Here is a 13666-nt window from a genome sequence, read left to right as displayed (position 1 = left end):
TGTGTGCTGTGAAGGCACGGCATCTCCTGCGCCTCATCCAAAGTGACATCCACTTTCAGAGGGCTGCACTGTGGTCCTCACCCCAAAACACCGCGCGGGCCCCAGCCCAGCCGTCCTCACAGGGCTGCGTTCCTCCTCCTGGCACAAGGCCTACAAGGACGAAAACCCAGCATTTGGTCCCGCTGCTTTTGCATGAGCGCAGAGTATAATATTTAATTTTAAGGCTATGAGCTGAAATGAAGCCAGAAAAAACATATATGTGCTAAAAATTATTTGTTTGAATGAAAAAGAAAATGGAGGTCTAGTAGCTTCGCGCCATAGTCTGCCCAGGGATTCAAATAAGCATCTCTGAGGCTAATTTTCCTGTCATCCCCCCTCCCCACCCAGCAGAAATGAGTCCTTGGGTATAGTTTACAGCTTGAAGCGATTTATTTTCACAGGGTGGTTCACTCTTTTCACTTTCATTACTCTCAGAGCCCCCATCTTCCCTCATGCAGTTCAACAGGCCCTAGAATTAGACTCAAACCACTAAAGTTTTATGTGTCAAAGCACCCCTTCCTCCCGCAGGCTTTGCTGCGTACCCACCATCCCTTGCCGTGCCCACCAAGCATCGTCCTGACCTCCTCCTCCCCGTGCTGGCGAGAGGGGTCCCCATCCACTGTGGCTTATAGCCCAACCTACCAGAGAACCCAAAAGTTAGGATGGGAGATGGCTAAAGCGATACTTTAGAGTCAAAGCAATATTTCAAAAGTTGCACTGTTAGTTGCTTGCCTTGCTGCACTTTCCGTTTTTGATCTCTTGCCATACGAGTTTAACTATGTGGAGTCCCACTAGACATTTAGGTTTGCCTGTGATTTTTTTCCCCGTAAATCACGTTCGGTGTAGACATTTCCTCCCACTTAGGATTTTGTGGTAGAATAATAATTTTAGCCACAGAACAGTATTATTTTAATAAAAACAGATTATGCTTAAAGTATAAGCAAATAATAATTAAAAAAACAAACAAACAAAAAAAAAAACCCAAAAAAAAACCCCAACACAACACCCAAAATCCACCAGAAATCCAGGATACTTACCGGGCTAGTATCTCTCGAGCTCATCTTTTGGACAGTGAATAGGTGCCCCCTGCCCTGACTGGTAAAGCTGGGATCCTAGGTGTTCCCAGCTTTTGTTTAGTAGTATCTAGGTGGCTTTTTGCACAGCTAGCTGGGTGCTTGCTGGTGGGTTTGGTCTCAGCTAAGTCATGCAGCTTCCCCTCAGGCTGGTTGTCAGCTAATCAACAGTAATGATTCCCTTCTTTTAATATGCCCCTTTAAAGTTGTATCACCTTTTATTATTTTACTATTTTTAATCTCTCTCCTTCGCTCTCATAAAGATTTTGTTTGGGGCTTTAGTGGAGGACTAATCCACAATCCCCAGTTGTATATACTTTTTTTAAAAAAAGTTATGCCTCATTAACTGACTTAATACTTACCTAATTGTAATAGCAAAGCAATAAAATTCAATCCCTACAACAATGTGGTACAGTAACTTCCTTTCCTCTAACTGATGGAGCACTGGGCTACCTGCCAAGGAAGTCAAATGGAAATAGGAAACAACATGAACAAATAAAATCTCTTTCTGAGGTTTAGATATAGATTTTTTTTCTTGGGGTTTGGGGGTTTGTTTTTCTATTTTTTTTAATCTTCTGTCATTACTTGATTCATTTTTCTTTCTCTCTGTTCCCAACTTTCATTCTGTCATTGGCCCACAGAGGAATTATTTTTCTGCCCCCTTTTACTTCTTTCTGATATATACGCTATCCGCTTTGTATAAGGTTCCATCATTTGTTTTTGAAAACCCAAGCATATCAAAGGCACCAAAAATGCATATGTGAACACCTCCCCACCATGGACAATATAAAGAACTGTAACTAAGCCAAAGAAATAATTTGATTCCTTCAAACAAATGTAAAATAATATAAAATAAAACAGAGAAACCAAATCAAAGCAAACCTCTCTCCCTGGCACCAGCTAACCACCTTGTAACACAGCTTTATAAATTTTGTGATGCTTATGTCTCAAGCAGGCCAGGTAAATAGTCAAAGTCAGAGACCTTCACTAGCCTTCACGTACAAAACTAGAATGTATTCTTCCTCCCTTCTCCTGAGGTTTCTATTCACTATATCCTTTGCTGGCTAAGCTCTGCATTTGTACTGCGAAAAGATCTTTAATAGCACACACATGCTACCTGGCTCCTCCACGGCCATAGTGCTTAAGATAAAGTTGTCTGGTACTAGATGGTGATCTAGGTCTGTGTTATATAGACCAGGCTCCATTAGTTCAGCTGTGTATTTTGGGCATGAAGGATGTGACCATTATGGATACAAGTAGCTCTTTAGCTTATTCTCTTTGGCTGCCGCAATACCTGGTGCTGTTTTTAAGCACTCTCCATCTGAAGTGCATTTTGGGCAAAGCTGCCAAAAAAAAAAAAAAAAGTTCTGTATCTAGTCTGTTTTTAACTACGGAAAGTGCAACCAAAAGCACAACACCTTCTTCCCCGATGCCCCCAGTCTACCCGCTTTCATGACATGCCAGTTTTCACTGGTATCTGTTAGGTGCCTTTTTACAGGAACCTGTCTCACAGGATTCGTTCCCTGTCCCAAATCTTTAAGTTTAGTATAGGCACTCACTACCTGTTATATGGCCTCCTAATGAGACCATATAATGATTTTGGCTGTAGTCTTTTGTTGCTAAGTGCCTGCTAGGGGAGCGCTAAAATTGCAGTTGAAATAATTCCCCGCTCTCAAAAGAAAGATCTTGTGGGCTGCAGTAGATACTGCGCCACAGGAGGGGATGCTGTTCCAAACAGAGCAGAAGTTTTCCATCTTGTGAGAAACTAGTGGAACAATCAACTCAGAAAATTTTTTTCCTAATCTTTCTGAATTTACTGAAGCAAGCTGAAATGCAGATCAGACACTTTCTTAGTCTGTGTCCTTGGTGCCCATACAGTATCCTGACTCAACAGGCACAGAGCCAAATGAATCAATAGTCAAAAATGTCTTAGGAGCTTGCTCAAAAGGAAACTTTCAAAACTGATTATTTGTATGATATTGTTTTATCAACAGATATGAGTTCTTTCCCCAAGTAACTGTTCTTATCACACTGTAAAACACATTGAGTTTGCTGTGACAGGGGGTCCATGTGTAAATGGTCTGAGTTAGTGTGGTATGGAGACTGTAATTTCTTAAATATTTATCCAATAAAAATGGCGTGGGCTCGGATCGCTAGATGTATGAAATGCACTTAATGTTTTAGGCTAAATGTTAGCCCTATATCTTGAGGCAGAGATTGACGCTACTATGCAGAGAAAAACTATATCTTCCAGTACAAAAGAATCTGAAAAATCTCAGGAGAGTTGTCAGAAATTTCACCTACAGTTTGTGAAGAACTGATTAATTTTCCAATGGGAGAGTGAGAAAAAAACCAACTCTGGTTGAGTCCCTGAAATACCAAGCTCAGTAAAATCAGAGGCAGAAGTAGAGGACTCGGGGGAAGCATTCCTGTTTCCTTCATTTAGCCTTAGATGAGTGTGGACACAAGGCTAAAGTTACCGCTCTCTCCAGAGAAGCTATGCAGGGTCTTACATGTGGAATGGGAACGGTGCACTATAAATCTCTTTGCCGAGCAAAAGACTGTAAGATTCTTGGAAGAAAAATATATCGACTCTTGTGTCATTTAAGGGTTGCAGCATTTCCAACCTTGCAATAATTGCCTAGCACTTTGCATTTGTGAGAAAGTAGAATGAGATGTCTTACAAGTGGGTTCTGCATATTGTAAAAGTCCAACTGCGACTTGGAGAAACACCCCTGAGACTTATTGCTACCATTATAAGCTTAGAGTAATGTGCACATATTTTTCTTTTTAGACCATGCACACTTTATCCAACCCTCAGAGGTAAAAAGAGAAAGAGAGAGAAAGAGAGAAAGAGAGAAAGAAAGAGAGAAAGAGGAAAAGAGAGAAAGAAAGAGAGAAAGAGGGGAAAGAGAGAAAGAAAGAGGGAAAGAGAGAAAGAGAGAGAGAAAGAGAGAGAGAAAGAGAGAAAGAGAGAAAGAAAGAGAGAAAGAGAGAAAGAGAGAGAGAAAGAAAGAGAGAGAGAGAGAAAGAAAGAAAGAAAGAAAGAAAGAAAGAAAGAAAGAAAGAAAGAAAGAAAGAAAGAAAGAAAGAAAGAAAGAAAGAAAGAAAGAAAGAAAGAAAGAAAGAAAGAAAGAAAGAAAAGAAAGAAAAAGAAAATGTCCTGTAGAATACGGTGGTTTTTTTCCTTTGTTTTGATCTTCCTGGGTCAGACACACCAATGCATGTCATGAGTTCAGCTGGGTTATGAGTCCCAGCCACCGCGTTCATGGCACCACACACCGCAGTGCCACAGCCTCGGGGCAGGGGGCTGTCAGAAGGCTACAGTTTCACTGTTGGGGCTGGGATTTCCAGGCCTGCTTCCCAGCTGGAGAAGGGACCAAAGCGGCAGCTGCAGGGGGGTGGCAGTGAGGGAAAGGGCTTCATTCAGGCTGCAAACTTGTGAGCTCGGTGTCAGCCTTCCCTGTGGGTTACCAGCACCTGGCGCAACAATTCCCCAGTCCTTGCTGGGGCACGGTCAGTTTTGGCGAGGCAAAGTAGCAACCAGCAGTAGAATACTTTATTAAGGAAAATGCTCTTTATTTGAATATCATTAAATTTCGTTCTCCGTGTATATCGGTTGTTGTGCCTCATCAGCAGAGGAGAGCCAAGGTAGCAGCATGGATTTTATTAAACACCTCAGTAGCTTTGGTTCTTGTTGGTTTTGTCGTTGCATTTTGGAAGATCTCAGGCCTACTTTGTAGCATAACAACTGGAAATTTTCTTGTTTCTGTTTGAACTTCTTAATGTGCCTTAAGTCAGCTTTATATAGAGGGTGGGAATGATTAAATCACAGCAAATAGAAAAACAAATATAGTGATGGCTGGAGCTGTTGGATAATTCAGAATTTTTCACTTGGACACTAGCTATGTTTCACGGTCAGCAGCAAAAGCAGTTATGAAACCTTTGTCACTTAAGTCTTTTAAGAAAGTTGTAGACTGGGATCTCACAGAAATCATTTGGTGTACCTGAGGCATGACCCAAGGCAGAAAACCCCTTGGACTTTTCGGCTTCAGACTGCATGATTCACCCATAGTCACGCAGCTCTTCCCATCCCCACCCTTGAAAAGACTTTTGGACTAAAAGACAAATATCGTCGTTCCCTTTTCCCTGGTAGGCCAGGCACAGGCAGATGACAAGACTTTCTGGAAGTGTCTCAGGTGGACATGAATATGAATACCTCTGATGCCTGAATCGGGGCTGATTCCCACCCGGTACGGTCCCTCTGCCACCGGGCTGCTCTGCCTTGCCTTGTTAGTGTTACAAAATACTGACATACTGTGAGAGTCGCAAAGTGGGGGAAAAACCAAAATTGCACATTGGTCTCCTGCTGCTCATCAGTCCGAGAGAGCTTTTCCCTCACTTTTCCCTCAGCCCTCCACCCTCACCACTTTCGTAACAAGAGAACAACGTGCGCAATCTGTTCAGCGAGAGAACAACTCATCTGAGCACAATTTCCTCTTCTCTGTTGTTGAATATGACTTCCCTTGGGTAGGTGAAAATTTTGGCAGTCTGTACAAAGGCTAGCAGAGACTGAAGCAGAAGCTGTAATAGAGCTGTTATGACTTGACAGCCCCGTTTTGTAACGCACAGGGGGATTTTATTACAAGTCAATTGTAGCTTCAAGAAATTTAAGAGTATGGTGTCTGCTTGTATGAATTTTTTTTTAATGTTTAATAAATGAAATTGTGGTATATTTTAACAAGGAGACCGTGGCTGTAGCAGGCCTGGATGACTTAATAAAACCTAAAATCAATCAGACAACTTTATTTTGCTGGCAAGTTTATGCTCTGTAAGTGGAAATAAATGTTTCTGCAGCTTTAATAATTTCACACGCATTTCTTCAGGTGTTGGCAAACCACTGTATTTTTATACTGTTTGCTGAATGCATTGGTTTTTGCTGAATTTGTGTTTAAAGAACATCCTGTTAAAGATCACTTAATGTAGCCTTACGAGGACCTGTGTCACTACAGCCTGTGTCAATGATGACCAAAAGCTTGAAGGAAGAGTCCAGTGGCTTGAGAAAAGACTTTTCACCTCCCCACTCACTGTAACCTTTCTTGTTCTTGAATTAACTAAGGGAGACATTGATAGCAATTAAAGCTACAGATCGCTGGCTCCATGCAGTCATAATATAGCTTATTTTTATTATAAGACAGTGATTCACAGTGGTGGCAGGAAAAGGCCCAACATTTTATAAAGAGGCAATGACGGGTTCTTTGCTACCAGCATTTTTCAAATCCTAAGTCTCACGATAGACGCACTTGGCTCTGATGTGTCAGGGCCTGAATCCTGTCTTTGGCCAGGACTAGTTTTGGTAGTTATTGGTATTGTTGTGATGGTGCATGTGATACGAGCAAGCTGAAAAAACAGGGCAGAAAATAATGCAAACCATCAAGGCTTTACCGGTACCTCCACAGGACAAGCCAGTCTCACCCTGAGCCCCCGCTTGGCAGCCTGGCGTGTGGTGAGGACCCACGGGCCAGAGCAGGGACCGACCACCCACTCCCCCACGGGAAATCCAAGGGCTGCCAAAGGGCCTGGGAACAGGACTGCAATGATGGGCTCCCAGAGGCTGCTGCTCCGTCAGCTTTTCTAGGTTTTGGGGTTTTTTGGTATGTTTTCAGCTGCAGTCCTATGCAAAGGTGCATATGAGCATGACCCAGTTTCCTGCGGGAAGTCTCTGTTTGATGTTATTAGGAGCATGCCTTTGAATAAAAATATATAAATTATATAAAACAATATACTTTGGTGTTAATTCCTTGGCAGAGCAATGGGAGATAATCAATGGCCCGTCTTTGTAAGAGTACTCAGTTTGTATCTACTCTTAACCCTTCACTGGGCTGAAAGACATCATCCTTTACAACCAGGTATTTACAATACCCATTATAATCTCATTATAGTGCTGTTATGTTCAGCTCTGTACCTTGCTGTGTTCCCCTAGAATTTAGCTCGGTCCCCTAGCCTGGCTTAATCCACATCTGTTCATAGGACTAATTCCTCCAGCCTGTGCCAGAGACACTACCTATTTATGTGAACTTCTGACATTTGCATGCAAAAAAAAAAAAAGTTTAGTGTAAAAAAAAAAAGAAAATCCTGAAAAAAAAGAAAAACAGAAAGTGTTTGAGTCAGTCTGGTTGTCCAGTTTTGAAATAAATGCCTCTGCCTGCGTCTGGGAGCTCAGAGTAGATTTTAATGATAATTTAGACATCACGACAGCAATCCAGGGAGTTAAAAATACACCATGTGTTTGGATTTTTTTTTCCCACAGTTAGAAACAGGACCTCTTTAGTGGATACAGCATTACAAAGCATTCTCTTGCTGGCAGTTATCAGCAGAGAAAATATGAGGTGTTCAATGCCACCAATATACATCACTCACATCACAGATATGTACCAATTTTCTTAGTACATGATCATTACCCACCATTTTAGGTAGCTTATGTTAAAGCAGCAGCTCAAAACGTGAAAATTAGGGGTGACAGCATTTCCAAAGCTTGAAAGTTGCCATCTAGACAAGTGGAAGTGGTTGATAAGTTTGAAGAAGGACACATGTGTTGTGGCTGTGGGCAGAGAGCAGCACTCGTCCTTTGGGTAGAGCCACGCAGTGCCCAGTGCACTGCAGAACACACAGCTGGAGGGCACATCCACCCCACCAAGGGCGCTGCTAAAGCCAAAGGGCCGGGCAGCACCCTTGAAGGAGGCAAAAGCCCAGCCTCCAATTTTTTTATTATTATTTTTTTTAAGCAAAAGAATACATCGGGCTGTGGATTCCACGGCATTACCTTTGGAGGATTTTTTGGACACTCCTGATTCTCAGGGCCTCAGGGGATTTCTGGTCCATGGAGCACAAAACCCTGAGGAGGCCAAAAGAAATGGGATTTCCAGCCTGATGAAGACTTGAAAAGCCCTGCTTGGGATGCCTGCCAACATGCGGGAGTCCCAGATGCCCAAAGGAGGAGAGTGTGGTTATCCATGCCCACCTGCCAAGAAACTGGAAATTTTCAAGAGCCCAGGCTCAGGCCGGATGTGTAGCTGGAGTTTATATGACTTCCTGTGCTCCCTTAAATCCCTTGCTTTCCACTCTGAGGCAGCCCTCATAGCAGAGAAACTGAGGCGGGGACATCTGTAAACTTATTAGCTGCTTATCACGTTGCTTTGAGGATAAACAGATTTGGGATGTTCATAGAATATTGGCATTTTCACAAATCAGCATTTTCTAATGAGAAGGTGTTTTCTCAAGGGCATTGCAAGCAATCCTGCTAAAAACCATGCACCTGCAAGGTGGTGGGACGGGAATATACAGGGGACACAAGCTATCTTAGATCTATCCAGTACTATGTATGATGTTTAATCTTCATTTGTACCCGTGTGAACATCTATGCCCTGCACTGTGGGTGCTGGGAAATTGAAGAAAATAAGTAGGTGTATACTAGAATTATACTGAGTTCCACCATTTTCTTTTTCACTCACAGACTCATTTTTGGAGCACATCAGCTCATTCATCTAAAACAGATTTTGGGTGTGTTTCTGAAGACAGCTAATCATAGAGTCTTTGGCAGGATGAGGCCACACCAAATCTGTCTGCTGGTGCCCCACACCATTCTGCAGGTACCAAAGCCAGCTGAGTGCTCCCACACACCTGCACACCACTTTTACCTTCTGTTTCATGAAATCACCTTCCTGATGGACTTCAGCACAGTCCTCCCTTTCCCGGCCTCACCCTGAATGAAAAAAAAAAAAGTAACCGTATACATAAATTCATGATTTTGCTATTGGACCACCAAAGGGGCCCCAGAGCAAGGCAACGTGCAGCTGGCACCACCAGAGCTGAGCAGTCCCAGGGCTTGATGCATTGAGCAGGTGCAGACAGTGAAGGACCGATGTTTTTAAAGAAGTCATTAACAGATCAGCTAACAAACGCAACAAAACCGATCGGTGTTTTTAGTTGGGTGTCATAGAGATGCACAGACACAGAGCTGAGAATTTTGTTCTCTCTTGGCTACAGTGTACATCAAAAGAATGGTCTTGTTAAACCCTCTTGCTGGACAGAAGGGGGTGAAGGGGCTTATGTCACCTGTGCAAACTTCGATGTCGTGCCCCAACCCTTTTCTTTTTCTCCTTATAAGCAAGTTCATGAGCTACAAGCCATATAAAACCTATCCAGAGGCAAAACATTTCCCATATAGCCTTGAGATCCTTTGCCTTTCAGTATTTTCCTGACGAAGAGGACAAGACTCCGTTATGGCGTGGTGGCTCTGGGGTGGAAAGTGGGCTCTGAAACAGAGTCAGGTGGAAGCCCGCCAGAAACACTGCTTCATTGTCTGTAGCATGCTCAGATTTGCAGGTGTGCCTCTGAAGGTGTTGGGAAATCCTTATTTTGGATCTCTGCAGTCTTGAACTCCAATTCTTCATTAGCTGCAGTTTCTCAGTAAAAACCAGCGTCCTGTTTCTTGTCTGCGAGGAGCTGGTGCACTACACCTCCTTTCAGGACACTGTACAGTGACAGGGATGGTGAAAGCATGAGCTGCTATTTATTAACTGAGTGATACCACATGTAGATTCGCTGGATGTTTACAAAACGGCGTGGGTGGGTTGATCAAACACACGGGGCCTACCCTTCAGTTTAATTCCTGTTAACCGATGAGAGTGAAAAAAACCCAACCAATACAATCAAAACTAACTGGGCTGCAGCCAAACAAAAACAAAAATGAAAGATAATCAAATTGTATTGTGCTTGTATCATGTTTTTTGAGGCTCAAGTAAAAAGATGCTTGTCCCCTTTCTTGCTATTCCAAGCCTGGAAGGAGCGCTGCCTTCCAGTCTGGCACAGCTGGAGCCCCGTGTCCCCTCAAGATGCCTAATGACTTGCAGATTTATTCCAAGGCAGTTAGGGGATTTACCTCCTTCCAGAAAATATTTTAGAAACGATTATCTGATACAGAAGGAATGGTTTCATATATTGACATGTGAGAGAGAAATATGTCATATGCCCAGGGGCCCAAAACACATCTACCAATCATCTAGATGGATATTCCCTGGTGCATGAAGTGCTCAAGGAGTCCCTTGTCATGGACCCGGTGGTCATCGGGGAGCAACGCTGGAGACCTAAGCAACCAGAAATTTGCCCTCCTGTCACAGGAACTTCTGTTTCTGTTGTTATGAGCTTAACATTTGACCTGTGCAGCTTCAACCTTTTCCTTTTAGCATCCACATATCTTTAGGGGAAGGTGTGTATCTGAGCTTTTAAAGAGTATCAGTAGCCACTACCTATACCTGCATCCATCTGTAGTGAATAATGAAGAGAGCTTGCATTTAGATATAAACATGTATATTTTCCCACACTGTAATTTGATTGTCTTCCACAGAATTACACAGGGGACAGATTTGGGTAAAAGTAAATCCAGTCCAAACTTTTACTCAGGGAAAAACTTATATTGGGATTAATAGGTTACTCTGGCTTTCTATCCTGCAGAATCAATTAAAAACAGTTATAAAGAAACAAAAAAAAAAAAAGCACCCCTGGGGTTAAAGGGCCTATTTTTTTATGGCCTTTTATCATGTATAGTCCGCAGCACCTGTTTAAAATACTATGTAATCCAAAGGCAGCTTCTTTGCAGGGGTGTAAATGCAGGTTCCCCTGTCACAGCTGTGCATACTTACAGAAACGTGGGGGAAGCGTAGCTGGCTCTCCCTGATGCCTGAGCACACCATGACTTTGTGAGGGCTGCTCTCTGCTGGCTGACAAAAGGTAAAATAGCCCCGATATTGTCCTAGTTGGTGCTCTCGAATATGAGGTGAATTTAGAGCTGTCTCGTGGTAGATGGTATGGGCTAATTTGCAGGCTATCACAGGTTAATAATCTGGCTTGAGAGGCTGGGATGTGGCAGCTGAGGCGGGGCGGGGGGGGGGGGGTATGTTCCTGACATGGCTGCTGTGCTGCAGGTAAGCTGGAAGCTCTGAGATATGGAGGGGAACCCATCTCCATGGGAAGCCCCTATGTGTGCCTGGCCCTGTCACCTTGGGATTCTGCATGGGCTGTGAGCTCTGCTGTGCCTGCCCTTGCCTTGGTGAGACGCAGGGATTTCTTTGCAACTTGAGAAGTGAAAGCTGCTAGACTGAAACCAGGAGTGGTGGCAGCCCTCCTTTGTGAGCCTCCTCTCGCATGTCCCTGCCTGCCTGGGCAGGACGCAGGCTTGTCCATGGATCCCTGTTGTTCTGATCTGTCGTGCTCTCCGCTTGAGTTTAAAAAAAAATGTTAATAAAATTATCATAGCTTATGTTTTAGTAGCATCTAGTGTTGGAGATTGAAAGGCTTGTTGGTGTGTTTGGCATGCTCGTTCAAAGGAAACAGTGTGGGCAGATGTATGTTAAAGCTTGGGCTGACCAATCCTCATTGTGTGGTTTAATGCTCAGTAAGTGCTACGGCTGCCAGGAGTTGAGGTGTTGATGGGGGTTTAAAAAAATACTGAGGATTTTCCTCATGTAACGTTTCCTAGGCTCTGGTCAAGGCACTTGGACGCCTCTTGTGCTTCAAGGATAAGCCTTGCACCATGCTATGGGAATGCTGATAAAATCATGTTCTGCATTTGTGGAGGTGACTCTGTGTTAGACTTAAATATGAAGCAGTGCAAAGAGCAGCTTCTTGCACTTTTTTCCCTCTCCCTTCTTTTGCTTAACGTGGGCTCCCTCTGCCCTTGTCACCCTCCTGTTCCCGGCTGCTTTATGGTTTTTGCCCTGCTTCCCAGGCACTAATCCCCAGGCCCTGTTCTACTGGTACCTTGGGAGGTGGTGGGCAGCCACATGTAGGTGCAGAACCCCCTGTTGTGCTGTGAGGGGGAGCGATGGCTCTGGGAAATGGTCTTCCCAGTTGCCCAGAGCTGGTATGGGCATGGGACACTGAGCTGGGGACCCACTTGCCATCCTTGCAACTCCAGAAAGGTGGTAAAGAAATCAGTGCTTTCCTGTGTCTCTCTTTCCCATCTCTTTATCACTGAGCCTCACTTTCTGGCTCAATCCTTGTAGTATTTTTCTTCCTGAACTGTAGAGGGTAGGGGGATTTAAATTTGTTTTCTTTAGACTTGCTGTGCCCCTGTGAGCCCTGAACTAGATATGCCTTAGGATGGATGCTTGGCTCTTCTTGGTGTTAGCTAGACCCAATGGTTTACATATATGATGGCTATATCACTTTATGGTATTAGTCCTTTTAAAAAAGTGATAAAGCTCCCTGTAACACATATTGTGTGCATTGTGGAAATAGAACTGCCTTCCCTTTTTCCCTTCTAGACTTCCTCTTACCATCCTTACCTAGGAAGGTGGGTGCTGGGCTAAAACACTATAAAGACGTTTCCTAAATCAAAGATGTGTATGATGGGATGGGGGAGGGAGGGAAAGAATTTATGCTTAGGGACAGCTGAGGGATTAGAGGCATTTTAGATACCGCACTCAGCATGGAGAGTGGTGGTCTCAACCTACTTTGCAGCTGCTTGGTAGCTGCAAATATTTTGTTGAATTTGAAGTTGTCTTTTGTGAGTTGATATAGGTTGATTACTTTTTTTTTTCTTTTTTTCCTTCCTAACTTGAGGCTGTGGGGGGAAGAGATGACTGTAGTGGAAAAGCAGTGAAACAAGTTGTTTCTTTAGAGCAATACTTTGCCCAGATCCCTCCTGTAAGCAGGGAGTGTTTTATGTTTTATGCCAAATGCTGTGTATGTGTCAGAACTATGGATGCCAGACACAGCGATAAGTAAAAAGATCACACAGCTAATTATCTTAGCAAAAAGAAAGAGCAGTTTTGTGGTGCTAAAACACAGAAGGCATTCTTTATGGAGGATGTGTGGGATAATAGCGTTTCTGGTCTGTTGCAGACTTTTGGAGTATCGCTTACCCTGTGCACAGAAGGCACTAATGCCACGTCTTGTCAGGACACTGAATTGAATTACATTCTAGGCTTGAAACTCAACCTCCCACCTTGACAAATTGTCTGCGAGCTGAACATGATTTGAACCACTCCAGTGCAGTTTCCCTCAGCGTCACCCCTTGGTACCCTATTAATAGAACGTGTTAGCATCAGACAGCTTGGTGAAATGGTAAATATTACAGAGCACATGGCCGGATTGTCTCCTTGATGGTAAATAGATTGTGAATAATTGAATAACGCTATAATAGTGAAGAGGATCTGCCTAACATAAGGCACGAATTAAGATTCTCTCTCTCCTCCAGCATTTCAGACTCCTTTTTCTTTGCCATAATTGGACATAATCAGTAACACAGTCAATGACTAAAGACTGTCTGGTATCAATTCCCATATCCAAGAACCACAACATCTAGATTTTGAAAGAGTTAATGCTCTCTATTAGCTGATTAGTTCAGTTAATTTGTTGTGTCCCATGGTGATTGTAAAGTAAATAAGAAAGGGTACTCTGTTTCAAATATCTTCCTGCAGCTCTGTGTGTGTTATGTATATATGATTCACGCATATGTGTATATCTACAAGCTTGCCTGGTAGTTGAAGGTG

Source organism: Rissa tridactyla, chromosome 1 (genome assembly GCF_028500815.1).
Source record: "Rissa tridactyla isolate bRisTri1 chromosome 1, bRisTri1.patW.cur.20221130, whole genome shotgun sequence".
Lineage (NCBI taxonomy): Eukaryota > Metazoa > Chordata > Aves > Charadriiformes > Laridae > Rissa > Rissa tridactyla.
Note: the sequence above shows the minus strand (reverse complement) of the source record.